Genomic DNA, 17,215 nt, shown 5'->3' on the forward strand with positions numbered 1-17,215 from the left:
TGCGGTTGACCCTGGTTGCAGAGGTCTGGGCTACGTGAACACTCAAGGTCCCTTCCAGCTGTGGAAGTCTCTAAAGTTTACCTTGAAACTACTCTCATTCCCTGACAGTTTCCTAATCTGTAAAATGGGAATTAAATTCCTGCCTTCTTAGGCTGTGAGTCCCATGGAGATCCAGATTCTAGTCCCATTTTACAGATGAGGTAACTGAGGTGCAGAGAAGTTAAGTGACTTGCCCAAGGTCACACTGTGACAAGTGGCAGAGCCGGAATTAGAACCCATGACCTTTTGACTCCCAGACCTGTGTTCTATCCACTAGACCAATCTACCTACTTTTCCCTTAGAGGATATAAATAAGTTCTTCAAGTCTGAAAATGAATCAAGAAGTTAAGGAGTAAGTAAACTCTTACATGTCAGGAGTCAGAAAAGCCAAGTCTTTGAGGCTGCAGATGCAGTTTTGGACTTTATTCTGAAGCTTGTTGGCAAAATCAATCAATCGTATTTATTGAGCACTAACTATATGCAGAACACTGTACTAAGCACTTGGGAGAGTACAACAGAATTAGCAGACATGTTCAAATTCCAGCTTTGTTTGAATCCTTGGTTTGAGAACCATAAAGGTCCTTGGTTTCAGCTCTGGTCTACGATTTATGGTGGGAATGATGAACCAGTCAATCAATTCACCTTTGGCTACAGTCTTGGGATGGTGGCTCAGCTCCTTGTAAGCAGGGATTGAGTTTTCCAACTCTGTTGTGTTGTATTCTCCCAAGTGCTTAGTACAATGCTCTATACACAGTAAGTGCTCAGTAAAGATTGATTCTGTGGTGAGTTTGACCATGGACTGCTGTTCTGTCAAGATATTGCAATCCAGAGTGTTTCACAGTGATTAGCCCCATTTGAAAAAGCAGATCTTAGCTCCCTCGTAAAAGAAAAAAAAAGACTGTAAAGTATCCAGACCCCTCTCAGGGTCACACCTGGAGAATTTCCAGGACTCTACCAGTCACAACTACAGGAGGGAGAGTCAAGAAGAGGCAATACCCATTCCATTCCTAGCTTGGGCAGTGGCTAGTGAGTGGAAGGCAATCTGCTACAAGTCAAAACTCACCTGTATTGGGCAGCAGCGGCATGGGAGAGAGACGGGGGCAGAGACTCGTTTACTGCGCGGAAGGAGGCAAGGGTAAACCACTTCTGTATTTTTCCCAAGAAAATTCTACGGATACGCCACCAGAACGATTGCAGATGGAAGTGGGACCTTCTGAGAGAGATGTGTCTATGATGTCGCTATGGGTCTGACGTGACTCGACAGCCTAAGACAACAAAAGTAACCAGAATTGAGGAAAGCCAAGTAAATGGTAAGAATGGTGTTTTTAAGTATTGAAATCCTGATGTTTGTTAGAAATTTATGCTGCTCCTAGCACTTATTACACCTCTTAACATGTAATTTGCATTCAGTAAAGATTTCTGAAGGCAGAAACAATCACTTGAATGTGCCATCTAAGTCCTAAAGTTACTATTTCCCTCAGAAAGGATCTGCCTCTGGACATTTTCTGCTCTCCGTTGTGGAAAAAAGTCACTTTAGCATTTTCCGTTTAATATTTAATTCCTTGTTCAAGGGTCCGTCCAAAATTATAAAAAAGTAAATGCAACCATTAGGAAAAATTGAAAGTGGAAATTTCCTGACTGTTTTTACTACGTCTATTGGGTGATGGAAGAACATGGATAGTTGTAACTGTTGACTGACTGTTCTTTCGACCAGTAGAGGGCTGTGTTTACTTCCACAAATTTCTTTCGGTCCCCGGTGCAATCTTGCCTAGAGGCTTCAACCCGTAGGTGAGTTTCCCCCCCTCCTCTCCTCTCCAGGGATTGAATTCGGTTGTCTTTGGCGACCGTTGCAAGGTCAGGCGAGGAGAAGGAGTGGAAGTGGCACATTCTAAATTCTAAATCTTTGTCCTCATCACAGTGACAGGTGCTTAAGCGTTGGCTCTTGTGAGATAATCACCTTCCTGTTCCTTTGCAAATACTGGTACCCATAAGTGCCCAGAATTAGGGCAAGACCCACAGGTTTCCAAAATGGAGACGTCCTGGCCTAATAGCTCTTTGAAGATGCCCATGACTGTCCCCTTTTCAGCCCACCCCCATCCCCTTACATGACTCTCCCCTTTCCGCCCCCTTTCACAGTGGCATCTCTGCTGTTGTTCAGTCCTGAAAGAACATTGAACTGGTTCAAGAACTTGCTATCGACTCCCCGTCTGACCCCGGCTTACCAGTTAGAGTGATCAAACCTGGCTCTTCCCTGAAGTTGTGGGGCTAGATGGGACTGGGAAACTACACTGAGAGCTGGGAAACTACTCTGAGTGCGGCAGAAAAAGAAACACATGAGATTTGCTTGTGTTTCTCATGCTGAATTTCTTTGTTCCATACATTACCATCTCACCGCAGTTTAAAATATCTCTTTTTTTTTCCAGGGGTGGTATATTCTTGCATCACTAGAGAGAAGGCTTCTGTCTTTTCCTTCCGATCAATAACTTCTCATCCGAAGGATACTTGGACGGAAAGAAGTATGTCACTCCAATCTCTGCTAGTGCTCCCCGCTCAGTAGATTTGTCTTCAGATTTTTTCCAAAGTTCACATTCTATTTAAATAATCTGCAGCCACTTTTGGAAAAGAGGCTTTCTCAGATATTAAAATGTATAGGTATTTCTTCAGTTCTTTTCCCTGGGAATTTGTCTAGTGGCAGGATATTTAAAAACCTAGCTCACACTGAGAGTTGCTTCAGGATTAAATGTAGCCATTGGCTTTGCCTCTGTAGGGCAAAACCAAGACTCATTTAAAATCCATCAGTTAATAATATTTATTGAGCACCTAATGTGTGCAGAGTCCTGTACCAGTTCTTTGGCGGACTACAGTAGGTATTGAAGACATGATCCCTGCTCTCAAGGAGCTTACAATCTAATGGGTGAAAATTAGAGCATCCTCATTTACTTAAAGTACAACTACAGTTAATCAGTGGTATTTACTGGGCACTTATTGTGTGCAGAGCACTGTATTAAGCACTTGGGAGAGTACAGTGCAGCAGAGTTGATAGACACGTTTCCTGCCCAGAAAGAGCTTACAGTCTAGAAGGGGAGATGTGGTCTAGGAGCAGAAGGATTGTCGGACTAGGAGTGAGAAGGCATGGAAGTCACGACTCCGTCATAGACTTGCTCTCTGACTTTGGGCCGAACACACTCTACCTACAACTTCCTGTCTCCGGGGGATGTTGGGAGAATGATTGGCAGGTCACTGCTTTGAACACTTGGTAGATTTGCCACTGGAGAGACGGTGTTGGTCTTAGATCGCATCCTCTTACAGACTCAAATCTAGACATCTGTCCTGGTGAGTTGCGGTGTCCCCCAAAACAGGGCCGTTGGGCATGGCTGAGAGAGGTGGCCAGGAAGAAGGAGAGGAAGCCCTTCTCCATGCATTTTTCACTCAGGGGCTTGAGACAGCACGAGGGACCAGGAGGAGCCAGGCATGGATGGCGTCTGCCGCAGAGGTGATGTCCCGTCTCCACCTCAGTGGCGGGGAGCGGTATATGTGAAGGATTTTACATCCAAAGGTTGAGAGCTATTGACAGATTCCTGCTCGCTTTCCATTTTAGCTGGGATTACTCATTTGTCGGGCTGTGTTTACTTGGGGGAATGCGTTGAACTGTGGGACCTCAGCCAGGTCCTGAGCAGGTTTAAAATAAAGAAGACTCAGATGAGGTAATTTAGAGTTTTTTGCCTCCAGGGCCACGTTCCAGAGAAGCGGCTCAGAAAGAGAAAAGGTGAGACTGGAGACTGACCTAGAGGAAATTTAAAGGTCAGCTTTGTGGCCTAGCCACACAGATGATTCTGCCAGTGATCTCAGACTGTTATTTTGGTGCCATCCCAGGCTCGCCAGAGTAATAGATCAGATGGAGGGCAGAGGTTCCCGTAGCTCAGCACGCACCAGGATCGCATTGCTCCTGGCGGCTAGGCGATCCCAGCCAAGTGTATTCTTTCGGCTAATGAAAGGGACTTCCAGTGCACGCGCTCAGGCAACATTATTGAAACGATGAAGTGAGACACTAGGGAGAAGCCTTTTGTTTTGGCTCTCCTCGGATGCCCAGAAGAGCACCCATTTCAAACTCAAGAGAACTAAATGGATTGGGTGCCTTTGTCAAATGACTGCACATTTTATGCCAAAGTAATTATCTGAGTAGCTGAATGAGCCTATGCCAAAACAGAGGAAAGAACTTGTTAAATTACCAAGCCAAATTACCACTAAAAAAGTTAGGATATTTGTTATCATACTGCTAGCAGTTCAATACCACTTTCGGCAAACCACCGAGAAGCAATTAGGGGTTGGGAGAAAACTGCTATTATTATCTCCTTGGGTTCAAAACACATTTTTATTCACAAAGTAAATATTGAACAATTGTTTTTCGGTGTGTTTTCAGTTACTTTTCACCTCTAACTGGCAAGATGGTTGGAGATGGTTTTTCGCCCCTTGCAGAGGGATATTTGAGTATCAGAGAAGGGGAGAAGGGGTAGTGAGTTCATCAGAGAGGCAGAGTTAGCGTTGTCAGTTCCAGGACCCCAAGTTGTTGGCTTGGCCTTCCATAACCTTGACTCTGGTAATACGGTGCTTTCACTAATGGATTGTCTGATCACTTTTGAACAGATTCTTTGCTATGGTCCCTAAATTTATTTTGATTAGCAGTAGTTACAGCATATATTGATTGCCCACTTATATATATATATGTTGGTATTTGTTAAGCGCTTACTATGTGCCAAACACTGTTCTAAGCGCTGGGGTAGAAACAGGGGAATCGGGTTGTCCCACGTGAGGCTCACAGTTAATCTCCATTTTACAGATGAGGGAACTGAGGCCCAGAGAAGTTAAGTGACTTGCCCACAGTCACACAGGGGCCAAGTGGCAGAGCCGGGATTCGAACTTATGACCTCTGACTCCCAAGCCCGTGCTCTTTCCACTGAGCCACGCACTTAGTGTGGTTCACTCAAAGTAGGTCTTTGGGAAGTATAGAAAAATGGAGTGTCACATTCCCTGCCCACAAGGAGCTTATGCGCTGATGGGGGAGACAAACATAAAAGCATTTACAACTAGAGAAGATGAAGAAACTGAAGCAGCAAAAATACATGGGTGCTAAGTGGGTGTGAATAAATCTGTAAGGGTTAGAGTGCTGCTAAATTAATCAGGGAAGGTTTGTTGGAAGGGATTTTAGGGAGGATTTGAATTGTGGGGTGAACTGTGGTCTGTCTTGTGGGGATAGAGGGAGTCACAAGCCAGGGGAACAGCAAGACAAGCAGTGTATCCTAGTGGAAAGAGCACAACCCTGGGAGTCAGAGGATCTGGATTTCAATACCGGCTCTGCCAGTAGCCTGCTGTGTGACCTTGAACAATTTGCTTGACTTCTCTGCACCTCAGTTTCCTAATCTTAAAATGGGAATTAAATTCCTGTTCTCCATCCTTCTTAGGCTGAGCCCCATGGAGATCCAGATTCTAGTCCCACCTTTGTCACTGACTTACTGGATGACCTCGGGCAAGTGATTTAAACTTTTTGGGTCTGTTTCCTCAGCTGCAAAATGGCAAGCAGGTACCTGCTCACCCCATTGCTTAAATTATGAGCTCTGGGTGGGACAGAGACTCTATCCAATCTGATGGTCTTATACTAACCCAAAGCTTAACACAATGCTTAGCACAAAGTAGGCACCTAATAAATACTATTAGGTGCATAATAATGGCATTATTATATTTATATCTTATATTGTATATAATGGTATATAATATTATCAATACTAAGATTCCTACCCACCAAGCCAGACCCAGTAAAAAAATAAGGGAGAGTTCCAGCTTTGAGCCTGGTAACTCCCCCCATGTCCTCTATGAACGCTTTCCAAACACCCTCTTCTCTCCTCACCAGATCACAGGGTCCTCTGCTGGCTCCCAGTGAAGGAGCTCCCAGATGAATGTTCCCTTCACTGAAAGAACCGTCTTGGGGTGCCCTGCTACACCTTGGTAATAATGTTGGTATTTGTTAAGCGCTTACTATGTGCAGAGCACTGTTCTAAGCAGTGGGGTAGATACAGGGTAATCAGGTTGTCCCACGTGAGACTCACAGTTAATCTCCATTTTACAGATGAGGTAACTGAGGCCCAGAGAAGTTAAGTGACTTGCCCACAGTCACACAGCTGACAAGTGGCAGAGCCGGAATTTGAACCCATGACCTCTGACTCCGAAGCCCGAGCTCTTTCCACTGAGCCACCCTGCATCTTGGTACTTGTGTAACTCCCTCTGTGGCAGAGTAAATCATTTCTGACAAATTATAAATAATATCTCTCTTTTCTCACCTAGTTATGAGTACTGTAGCAAAAGAAAAGAACATCAAAGCCCCATTGAGGTTAGAGAAATATGAGACAGAAGATATGTCCATGGTAGGAGTTTGTAGATTTTTTTAAACTGCTGCCCATTCATCATCACAGCATGCAACATCATTTGTATTAATTTTGATTCTGGTTTATATGCAGAGTAGCCAAGTATTCTTGCTGGAAAACATCCAGAGTTTTATGATGTTCTCCTGATCAAGCCATCTTCAGCCAAGGTTAGTAAAGGGAAGTACTCTTGGACAAAATTTCCCCTCCCTTCAGTAGATAGTTACCCTGCTCTTCTTTCTGTTATCTTCCCTGCAATCAAGTAAAAGCAGTTCCACTCCATTTAAACCAGGAATATGACCCTTAAGGGATTGTGTAATACACCAGCTACCTCAGCATGTGGTGTTTATTGCTCCAAACACCCTCCATTATATTAAAAGGGAGAGATTTTTACTAGCTCTTAGTTAGAGAAGCAGTGTTTCCTGGTGGATAGAGCACAGGCCTGGGAGGCAGAAGGACCTAGGTTCTAATCCTAGGTCCACCACTTGCTTGCTGTGTGACCTTGGGCAAGTCCCTTAACTTTTCTTTGCCTGAGTTAACTCATCTGAAAAATGGGGATTAAGACTGTGAGCCCCATGCGGGACAGGGAGTGTGTCCAACCCGATTAGCTTGTATCTATCCCATTGGTTAGTACAGTGCCTGGCACACAATAAGCTCTTGACAAGTAATAATAATAATAATGTATTTGTTAAGTGCTTACTATGTGCAGAGCACTGTTCTAAGTGCTGGGGTAGGTATAGGGTAAGCAAGTTGTCCCACGTGAGGCTCACAGTTAATCCCCATTTTAATAATAATAATAATAATGTTGGTATTTGTTAAGCGCTTACTATGTGCCGAGCACTGTTCTAAGCGCTGGGGTAGATACAGGGTCATCGGGTTGTCCCACGTGAGGCTCACAGTTAGCCCCCATTTTACAGATGAGGTCACTGAGGCACAGAGAAGTGAAGTGACTTGCCCACAGTCACACAGCTGACAAGTGGCAGATCTGGGATTCGAACCCATGACCTCTGACTCCCAAGCCCGGGCTCTTTCCCACTGAGCCACGCGCTTCTCTTAAGTACCATTAATAATAATAAAAAAAAGCTTTCAGGAGGAGGAAGCAGCCCTTAACAAAAACCGCTCAGCCAAATCCTCTAATTTGTTGGGAGCACATTCCCTAAAGGTATAAACACCTGCAAATTGGGAACCAAAACATTTGAAAGAGTAACTTTCAAGTGGTGCCTTTATGTTTTCCAGGGAGAGGCAACAATCTAGGAACCAGATGGGGAAGTTTTCATTTGCCTTATTGGCCACTGGGAGTCATTCTTGGTCTTTAGAAATGCAAAGCCTCCAACATTTCACTAGTCTTGAAAATCAAATCTCCAAAAGTCTCCTAAGGACCCATTGCCACTTTAGGGTAGCAGTCCATTAAGCCATGAATTTCCAAGGAGTTTTCACAACTTGACCAACTATGGGTTCATCGTTACTCAGAAGCTACAGAACTGCTATGATAGTCATTCATTTTGTAGTTTCGCTTTAGTCTGCCTTATGGTTTGTGAGGCTGATGAAAGGTGGTGGTTAGTATTTTTACATGCTTTTATTTTCCTCCCTGGAACATGGAAATAAAAACCATAGCATCAGTTACAAGGGTAAATAAATTGTTTTGCAAAGTGTAAAATACCTCGGTTTCAGAACCGAAGAAAGTGGTTACAAGCCATTTGACAGGTGTAATTCATTTGGCACTTTTTATGATTTGGAATAGTGCACAGAAGGAGCAATGTTTGAAAGTAGAAATATAGCCCAACCACTAGTATAGTTTATACAAATCAAAACTGAGAAATATGTTCCTTAAATTTGATTTCTTACAAATACCATTCCATTAAAACTTTTGCCTTAGGGTCATAAGCTAAAATTTGCTGGAAAATATTATGAAGAGTTAAATTTTAAATGTGTTTTTTATTAATTCTTAGCAATATGATTTAGCAATATTTTCCCCCAGAAATTCTTAACTGGTTGGTTCAGAACTTAATTAAGAGCAAAAGTATCCTTAATGAATATAAGCCTGTCCTCTAGACTTTAAGCTCATGTGCAGGGAACGTGCCTACTAATTGTTTTGTATTGTACTCTCCCAACTGCTTAGTACAGTGCTCTGCATGTAGTAAGAGCTCAATAAATACCAATGATTGATTGCTTGATTAAAAGTATTACTTAAAACTGGGCTTTAGCTGCCTCTTGCCAAGCAAACAAAGGTATTGAGATATGATTTCTGTCCAGTGCATCTGAAAGAAAGAACAGAGCAGTGGGGAAAATGGTTAAAAAGCCAACTCAACCTGTAACTATCTTAAAAATGATGATACAAGAGAATGCCATGCCAATCTAGGGTAGGACTTTGAATTCCTCTTAACACCAGGAAAATATTGCTTTTGCTTTAGGGTTACGGATACACTTAGCATAGATTGTAAGCTCTTTGAGGACAGGAATGGGTTTTTTTTTACTTAGTTTCTTTACTAGATACTTAGTACAGTGGCTTAGTAGGAAGAGCATGGGCTTGGGAATCAGAGGACGTGGGTTCTAATCCCAACTCCACCACTTCTCTGCTGTGTGACCTTGGGCAAGCCGCTTAAGTTCTCTGTGCCTCAGTTACCTCATCTGTAAAATAGGGATTAAGACTGTGAGCCCCATGTGGGACAACCTGATTACCTTGTATCTTCCCCAGAGTTTAGCACAGTGCAAAGCACATAGTAAGCGCTTAACAAATGCCATCATTATTATTATTATTATTAACAGTGCTTGGCATATAATAAGCGTTTAACAAATGCCATCATTATTATTATTATCATTAACAGTGCTTGGCACATAGTAAGCGCTTTACAAATACCATTATTATTATTATTATTACAGTGTACTGCACAAAGTAATAAATACCATTGATCAATTTTACTTCTGTTGCAGGCCTCCAAGGCCCTAATCAGATGTTCCACACCCAGGAGAGGCTTAATCAATGCTGATGATGAGGATGCTTATTATAAAAGAGTACATTTGCAAGGGCTGGGATGTCCTCTGGTAGATAAATAAACTTTTTGTCAATCAGCCAATGATATTTATTGAGCACTTAGTGGGTGCAGAGTACTATACTGAGTGCTTGGAAGAATTCCATACAACTGAGCTGGTAGATACGTTCCCAGCCCGCAAAGAGCTGACAAGAACACTGTCCTTTGAAAAACTGATGCTGAGAAGTGCAGTTCTCTGATTTCTTCTGTTTCTGAGGAAGCCATTCTAGTCTTCCCCTGAGGCCAGCACTCTCTCAAGGTGCCAATGCAGAGAAATGTGTCTGTACTAACCTTGAGAATAATCACTGATTCACATGGTCAGGACCTAAAGGAAGGCTGAGTAGGACAAATAGAAAACAGACAATAAACCTAAAGAAATTAAATTCTGCCTCTCCCTTTGTTTACTTTTCTTATGGTATTTGTTAAGTACTTACTATGCGCCAGACACTGTACTAAGCACTAGTAGAGCCAGGTTAATCAGATTGGATACAGTCCGTATCCCACATGGGGCTCATAGTACTTTCCATGGGGATCTGGGTAGAGGAACTGAGTATATTTCTGAAGACAAAAGATGAAAGCAAGGTTGACAGAAGAAATCTTGATGATGTTTTCTTGTTTTTGTTTTGTTCTGTTTTGCTTTGCTGTCTCCCCCATTTAGACTGTGAGCCCGTCATTGGGCAGGGATTGTCTCTGTTGCCAAATCGTACATTCCAAGTGCTTAGTACAGTGCTCTGCACATACTAAGTGCTCAATACATATGAATGAATGAATGAATGAATGAAAAAGGGAGTAGCATGTTATCAAAACACAGCCATTTGTGTGGACGGTAGTTGTCTTGTTAATGTGATTCAGCAATAACTTTAAATATCTTCTCTCTAGCACAAACAAAATTGTACATTTATAAAAGTGTCCCTAATGAAACACGTCTTGGGCTCTGCCTTTTTGGTAGCATGGAGATAAAAATATGCATTCCAGTTGGTGAGAAATGCAAACTCTATGAACTAAGACAATTGTTCAGTCTCACAGTGGGGAAAAATGAAAGTCAACTGCCGGAAGAGAAATTTCAAATTAAGAGCATTTGTATTACAGTCACTGTAAGTTGATAATGCTATTTAAAAAACTAATGTCCCCAATTTATTCTCTTGTGGCCCAGAAATAGATCTTTGCTGTTCATATAGACTTTTTTTAAATTCCTGGGTGTGAAGACAAAGAATAATAATTTAATGGATTCCTCTCTCTGGAAGGATAGACCATTACTGCGGTGATTTTTAATAATAAATATTTATGGTTTCTTCCTGACAGTAGGAGATCTTAGAAAGAGTCGACTGCCACACATGCTGTGTCCTGGGTACCTAAGCCAATGTCTGAAAAAATTTAAATGTAGGTGCATCCTTCATCCCAGCGTCAAATGGGATATCAAGAAAAATTATCTTGGGTTGAAGATAGGGAAGGAAAGAAGGAGACTTGATTGGGATTGCTTAGAGTGGAAAGATTTCCTTCCATTCATTTCATTTTCTTCCCTTATTGGTCAGAGTTCTCAGGAACACATGGTCTTTGGGTGGGGCAGAATTAACGATGGCGGTGAAAGACGTTGGGACTTGTGCTTCTCAGGCAAATACTAGCACCTTTGATGCTTGTAGTGAAGTTACGTAGGTACATAGGTATATAAAGATGCTCCCTTATGTGAGCATGGGCTGATAAGATGGAAATTGAGAGGCATTTCCTACCTTGAAGAGGAACTCAGGGTCTCCTTATATAGACGGATATATTTCAAGGAGGTGTTATTATTAAAAGTTGTCACGTCTCATTCCCAAGGAGGTGTTATTACTGAGTCCTGAGGTTCTAAGGTGTCAGAGTGGTAAATCAAAATGATATGGAAAGAAGGGTGATCCTGCCAAAGAAGTTTTCAGCTGAAAACACATGGAAACATACGCCCGCCAACAGTCATAGATACTCATCTCCAGAAATAAAGATTTCTGGGAATGCCCCTGCCCCATAAATCCCATTCTAAGAAGTAGAGAGGATAAGAAATTAAATATGCACATTTTGGGACTCGCATTTAGCCTTCAGAGATCAGGTCAACCCGTGGAAAATTAGAGGCAGTTCCAGCAAAAAAGATTGAAGGGCATTTAGCAGCAACGGGGATGTAGGACTTTGGTGATTAGTAAAAGCTTCCATTTATTGGAATGACTGGGGAAGTAGTACTGGAGACTTCCAATTTGAAGATGGGGAGGCTCTGGAATTAAAGGAGCTCTTGATTGAATTAGAGGAACATTGAACACCAAGAGAGAGTGGGATGTTGGAAAAGCACAGCTTCCTCCTGTACGTGCCAAAATTCAAATGAAAGCATGAGCAATAGGTCTCTGAACCAAAAAGCCAAGGTGATGCCTCCCCTCCTGTACATGCCAAAACCCAAATGAAAGCGTGAGCAATAGGTCTCTGAACCAAAAAGCCGGGGTGATGCCTCCGTTGAAGATGTTCCTAAAAGCAGTTACTGTAGTGTGAGATGAAATGAGGGTCTGTAAAAAAGGAGGACCCAAAGTTCAAGTGGTGAAACCTCCCCTGGAACAAACAGGGATAGGCAGGCTATCAGGAAAGGGCTCTGGGAAAGTTGGAAAATAAGAGGACCAAATTAGATGGTGCCAGCTATAAGAGCAAGGTGATTAATGGGATAACTCACGGTAAGGGGATGGGAAGGCATTATAAATCACTTATTTATTTATATTAATGTCTGGCTCCCCTTCTAGACTGTAAGGTTGTTATGGCCAGAGAACGTTTCTGCTAATTCTGTCTTATTGTCCTCTCCCAGATGCTTAGTACAGTTCCTCACTATCACTGATATGCTTTGGAAGTCTGAAAGATAGCTTTGAGTTTGAAGATGACACTATTAATAGTCAAATTTCAGCCTTTTGTGATCCGATTGAAAACTGACGGGTGATGAAAATCCTTCCCCATAGGAACCGTATCTAACCGTCATCTGTGTATTTTCCCCAGCTTTTACTACAGTGCTTTGCACAGAGTTAATACTTAATAACTAGTATTACTGCTACTTCCCATACCACGTTCATGTAAAATTGGTCCTTTGCTCTGCTGCGGCTTTGCTGCTTGCATTATCCAGCCCATCTGGTCTGCCTCTTAATATTATGATCTTCCCAAAGCGTTAGTTCTAAAATAGCCATCTCATCCTGATGGCAGCCCACCTTCATCTCTCTGCTCCTGTTCTCTCTGAGAAGTTATGATGCATCATTGGAGCATGATGCTAACATACTGTACTTGTGTTCTGTCTAAACAGCTCTGGCTTCCTGGAGATTAAAAAAAAATGAATAAACGCGCTCTAATGGTCCGTTACCACAATGCTTTATAGAGTGAATCGAATAATGTCATACATCTTTCCTAATGGGGCTGTGTGCTAAATAGGGTGAGGCTAGCCTAGCGATTGCTGCAAGTGGAACTTCAAGTCAAATGAAAAGGATTTTATCTCATAAGCAGTAAAAGGGTATGTGTGTGATGAGGTAATTAATTCTTTGTGGGAGGCAGACAGAATCCAATAGAGGGGAGGGGAAGAAGGGAAGGAAAGGGAGAAGAAGCTATATGCTTTCAAAAGGAAATTATTAAGCACTTGTTTAATTTTTAATGCAACAGTTTGGCTGAATGTGCCTATTCCTCATTTCTTAATATGGGCATGGGATTTCCATGGGCAGGCTAGCTACATATTGTATGCCTTCTCCTTGGGGCACTCATAATCCGAGCAGTTGACAGATACAGATGATTTAGAGAATTGTACTCTACCTTGATTTATTAGCAGTGAGACAAACCCTTTTGCTTCTTCTCCAAAGAAATCAATACTATGCAAAGAAAAATGCTTTCAAGGATGCCTCACTCTTTATTTCATATTGTTCATTTTGTATCAGCCTGGAGGCTGCTTTTAGCTCAGATTGGTTATAGAAAAACACTATACCTTTAAGAATGTAAATTACTGAGAAGAGAATATGGGAATTTAGGAAAAGTCCATTTTTTATGGTTTGATTTTTGCAGGGCCTTAACCCAGCTTCCTATTTTCATGTTCAAATCTTCCATCCTTCTCCGTCTTTTTCAGGCAAGATAACTAACATCAATACATGAAGAGAGAATTGCCAAGGTGAGGAGGAGTTATCTGGTAGGTGGAGACTGGGCTAGCCAAACCTTGAAGTCAAAGTACAGTTCCCAGAATGCTCTTGGAAAACAGTTTGTGGCTTGCTGCCTGCTTACTGATGAGCTGTAGAAGTGCCTAGATCCTGACAATGGCTGAGTGGCAGAGTCAATCTGGGTCAATATATCAATCTGGATCAATATAAATTCCTCTTTCTCCTCACCTGAGAGCAGAATAAAACCTTACAAAGTATGTAGACTAATCGTAAAACCCAGTGTCTTGTGAAAGTTGAATTTTTGAATCCTTGATTCGAGGGGAGACAGGGAGTTAGATTCCCAACATCTAAGCAGGATAAAAAAAATGATGATAAGGATCCCATACCAACAGGGCTCGAGAACCGAATCCTACATTTCCCACTGGCACAGTTACAGAGGAGTGGGGCCGAGTTCTTTAGCCTTCCTGAAAGTGGGTTTTGAGACCTAGAATGACCTTGGCTCTCCCACAGTTCTGATATGGAGCAGGAGACCTGTTCTCTGTCATCCTCTACATTGGAACCGCAGGAGAGCTAAGTCTACCTGCATCACGTAACTGATTTACATGGAGATTTTAGGATGGAAATGTTCCCTTCTTCCACCCAACTGAGGTAGCTAAATCACTCTTCTTGAGGTAAGTCTCTGCGTCATCCAGGAAATTGTAGGATGTTATCTCCTGGCACCTATGGTAAAGCAAATGCATTCCTCTTCCCTGATTAATCCCTCATTTAATCTTCTCCAACTCCATTCTGCATCACCCTTGTACTTGGATTTGCTCCCTCTATCCTCCTCTCCCTCAGCCTCATGGCATTTATATATGTATCCATATTTTTGTATCTATATTAATGACTGTCTCCCTCTCTAGACTGTAAGCTTGATGTGGGCAGGAACATTTCAACCAACTCTGCTATATTGTACTCTCCCAAGTGCTTAGTACAGGGCTCTGCACTCACTAAGTGCTCAATAAATGCTATTGGTTGACTGATCTCCTCTAAAGACGCAGTTTTCATAGTGTGCCTATTTTTCTCTCAATGACTTCCTCAATAATCATCTATTAAGTGGCTGAAGTGTTTTGGTTTGGCCATGCTGAAAGACTAGCCGAAGTGGATACTTTATTAGCTAGTACCAATCGTGTCTAAATAAGACTACTGAAGTGTTTAAACCACTCTGGCGGTGGGACTGGCCTTGATTTGCCTCCATTTGCTCATCTCAGATTGTCTTCTCGATTAAAGGTTCAAACCTAGTCCTTAACATTATTTCCTAAGAATCTCCCTTTTAGGATTCTACATCTCCTAGTTAATTAAAATCATTTCTCATACGAACAAGAGTCTCTGTGAGGATTTCTGCACCCAATATTTTTTTATGGTATTTGTTAAGACCTTCGTAAGTATCAAGCACACTGTTCTAAGTGCTGGGGTTGATACAAGATAATCGGATTGGACACGGTCCCTGTCCCATACAAGTGCTCACAGTCTTAATCCCTGATTTACAGGTGCGGCAAAACTGAGGCACAGAGAAGTCAAGTGACTTGTCCAAGATCACATAGAAGACAAGTGGTGGAGCTAGGATTAGAACCTAGGTCCTTCTGACTTTGAGGTCCATACTCTATCCACTAGCCCACACTATTTAATTAATCCAGCTACTTTTTATTCCCAAGCTTCTCAATATATTTATCTCTCATAATTTTTAACTTCAAACCGATTGGGAATACCACATTTGGATAAGGGAATGAATCAGTCGAAGGTATTGATTGAGCACATACTGGGTGCTAACCAATGTCCTAAGTGCTTGGGAGAATATAATACATCAAAGTTGGTAGACGCGTTTCCTTCCCACAAGGAGCTTACAGTCTAGAGGGGTGACGGACATTAAAATAAATTATGGATATGGACATAAGTGCTTTGGGATTGCGGATGGAGTGAATGTCAAGTACTTTAAGGATATAGATCTAAGTGTCTGGTTGACACAGAAGGGAGAGGGAGTAGGGGAAATGAAAGCTGAATTAGGGAAGGCCTCTTGGAAGAGATGTGACTTTTGAAAGGCTTTGAAGGTGCGGAGAGTGGGAAATCACATAGAATGGGATCCAGGGTAGGAATTTCACCCTGCACTTACAGTGGAAATCAATTTTCATGAGGTTTTGAGTGGCTGAAAGGAGGGCCTTTATTATGGAGATGACTCTAAAGCCATGATTATAAAGTCTTGTGAATATTGTAGAATCCTGGGAAGCGGTTCTGCAGTCATTCCAAGCTTTCAGATGACGTGATCAATCTAGAGCTTCATTTTCTGAAGGAGAACAATGATAATAGTTTAGAAAGAAATGGATTTTTTTTTTGCTTTTTATGAGTAGGTAATTCTGTTTCTCTGCATCTGGCCTAGGCATCGAATCCCCATTCCATTATAAGTGGTGTTTATTTTATCTACAGCCTCAGGCCTGGTAATCTAGCCCCCCTGGAAATAAGACTCCTGACATGAATCAAACTTTAACACATTATCTAACAGTTATTAGATCTGAATGGGCTTTTAATCTAAACAAGAAATCAGTGCCACCCAGCATAAAGAACAAATGATGTTTATTAAACTGGATATTCTAATTTTGGAAGCTAAAACATCAGAGATCATAAAAAAAAAGCCTCATTCGGCTCCTTGGGCTTTACAAGAAATCATGGATTGTTTTCCAGTTTGATCTGCTCTCTTCATCTGATAGTCCCCAGCCAAACCAAACATCTTCAAACCTGAGAAGCAGTGTGGTCTAGTGGGATAGAGCATGGGCCTGGGAGTCAGAAGGACTCTACTGCTTGCCTGCTGTGTGACCTTGGGCAAGTCACTTGTCTGGGCCTCAATTACCTCATCTGTGAAATGGGGATTAAGACTATGAGTCCCATGTGGAACATATGGACTGTGTTCAACCTGATTAGCTTGTATTTACCCCCGTGCTTAGTACAGTGCCTGGCACATAGTAAGCACTTAACAAATACCATTAAGAAAAAATGAAGGACAAATCTATGCATAGAGGCTCTCTATCTTTGATAAGTGGACACATATGGATTGCTCAATGTTGAGCTGCTTTGGTTAATGTTTTGACATCTGTGAAGTTTCCTGGCTTTGCTCTTGGTTAAACAGCTGTAGGTGCTCAAAGGATGGCTGTTCCCAGAAGGGGGATGTTTAAAGCCCAAGGCCCAACAGTGCTTGGCTGTCTCGATGGAGTTCACAAATAATCAGTTGTGGGAGCCCTGTAGTCCAATAAAACCCCTCTGGTCCTCCATCTTCGTACAGACACATACACAGTCACTCACACCTGTGTGCTCAAAAACTCTATTCTACTTTAAAAGTGATGAAATGTTTGTTTGCTCTAATTTATTTTGAACTACAGCGTTGTCAGTGGTGTCATCTTTGAATGTGGAAGACAGCTATATGTAAGTTTAAGCTCTAATCCATGATAAAAAAATTTATTCCTATTCAAAATATAAGATTTTTTAAATGGACTTTTTAATGCCGAGTTCGATCCTGCAAGTTAAATTTTTCGGCTTTTAGAAATCCCTGGATATGCAGCAGTTTACATTGGTTGTACTTCAG

General features: G+C 42.0%; 2 long non-coding RNA genes and 1 other non-coding gene across 6 annotated transcripts in view; all 3 read left to right on the forward strand.

The window, feature by feature from the left end:
- Positions 1–953: 953 nt before the first annotated feature.
- On the forward strand, positions 954–1,092 carry LOC114816337. Its single transcript, XR_003764100.1, has one exon. It is a non-coding gene; the product is annotated as a small nucleolar RNA SNORA7 (small nucleolar RNA).
- A 174-nt stretch (positions 1,093–1,266) lies between these two features.
- LOC120638786 lies at positions 1,267–6,033 on the forward strand. Its single transcript, XR_005660729.1, has 4 exons — positions 1,267–1,349; positions 2,463–2,555; positions 3,769–3,805; positions 5,945–6,033. It is a non-coding gene; the product is annotated as an uncharacterized LOC120638786 (long non-coding RNA).
- Positions 6,034–6,374: 341 nt separating this feature from the next.
- The window catches only part of LOC120638768, a 112,172-nt gene continuing 101,331 nt past the window's right edge, over positions 6,375–17,215 (forward strand). For all 4 annotated transcript variants that reach the window (XR_005660701.1, XR_005660702.1, XR_005660704.1 and 1 more), the window contains exons 1-4: positions 6,375–6,455; positions 6,549–6,622; positions 13,578–13,619; positions 17,013–17,055. This is a non-coding gene — a long non-coding RNA (uncharacterized LOC120638768). The remainder of the gene's footprint in view (positions 6,456–6,548; positions 6,623–13,577; positions 13,620–17,012; positions 17,056–17,215) is intronic.

This window comes from Ornithorhynchus anatinus, chromosome 13 (genome assembly GCF_004115215.2).
Source record: "Ornithorhynchus anatinus isolate Pmale09 chromosome 13, mOrnAna1.pri.v4, whole genome shotgun sequence".
Lineage (NCBI taxonomy): Eukaryota > Metazoa > Chordata > Mammalia > Monotremata > Ornithorhynchidae > Ornithorhynchus > Ornithorhynchus anatinus.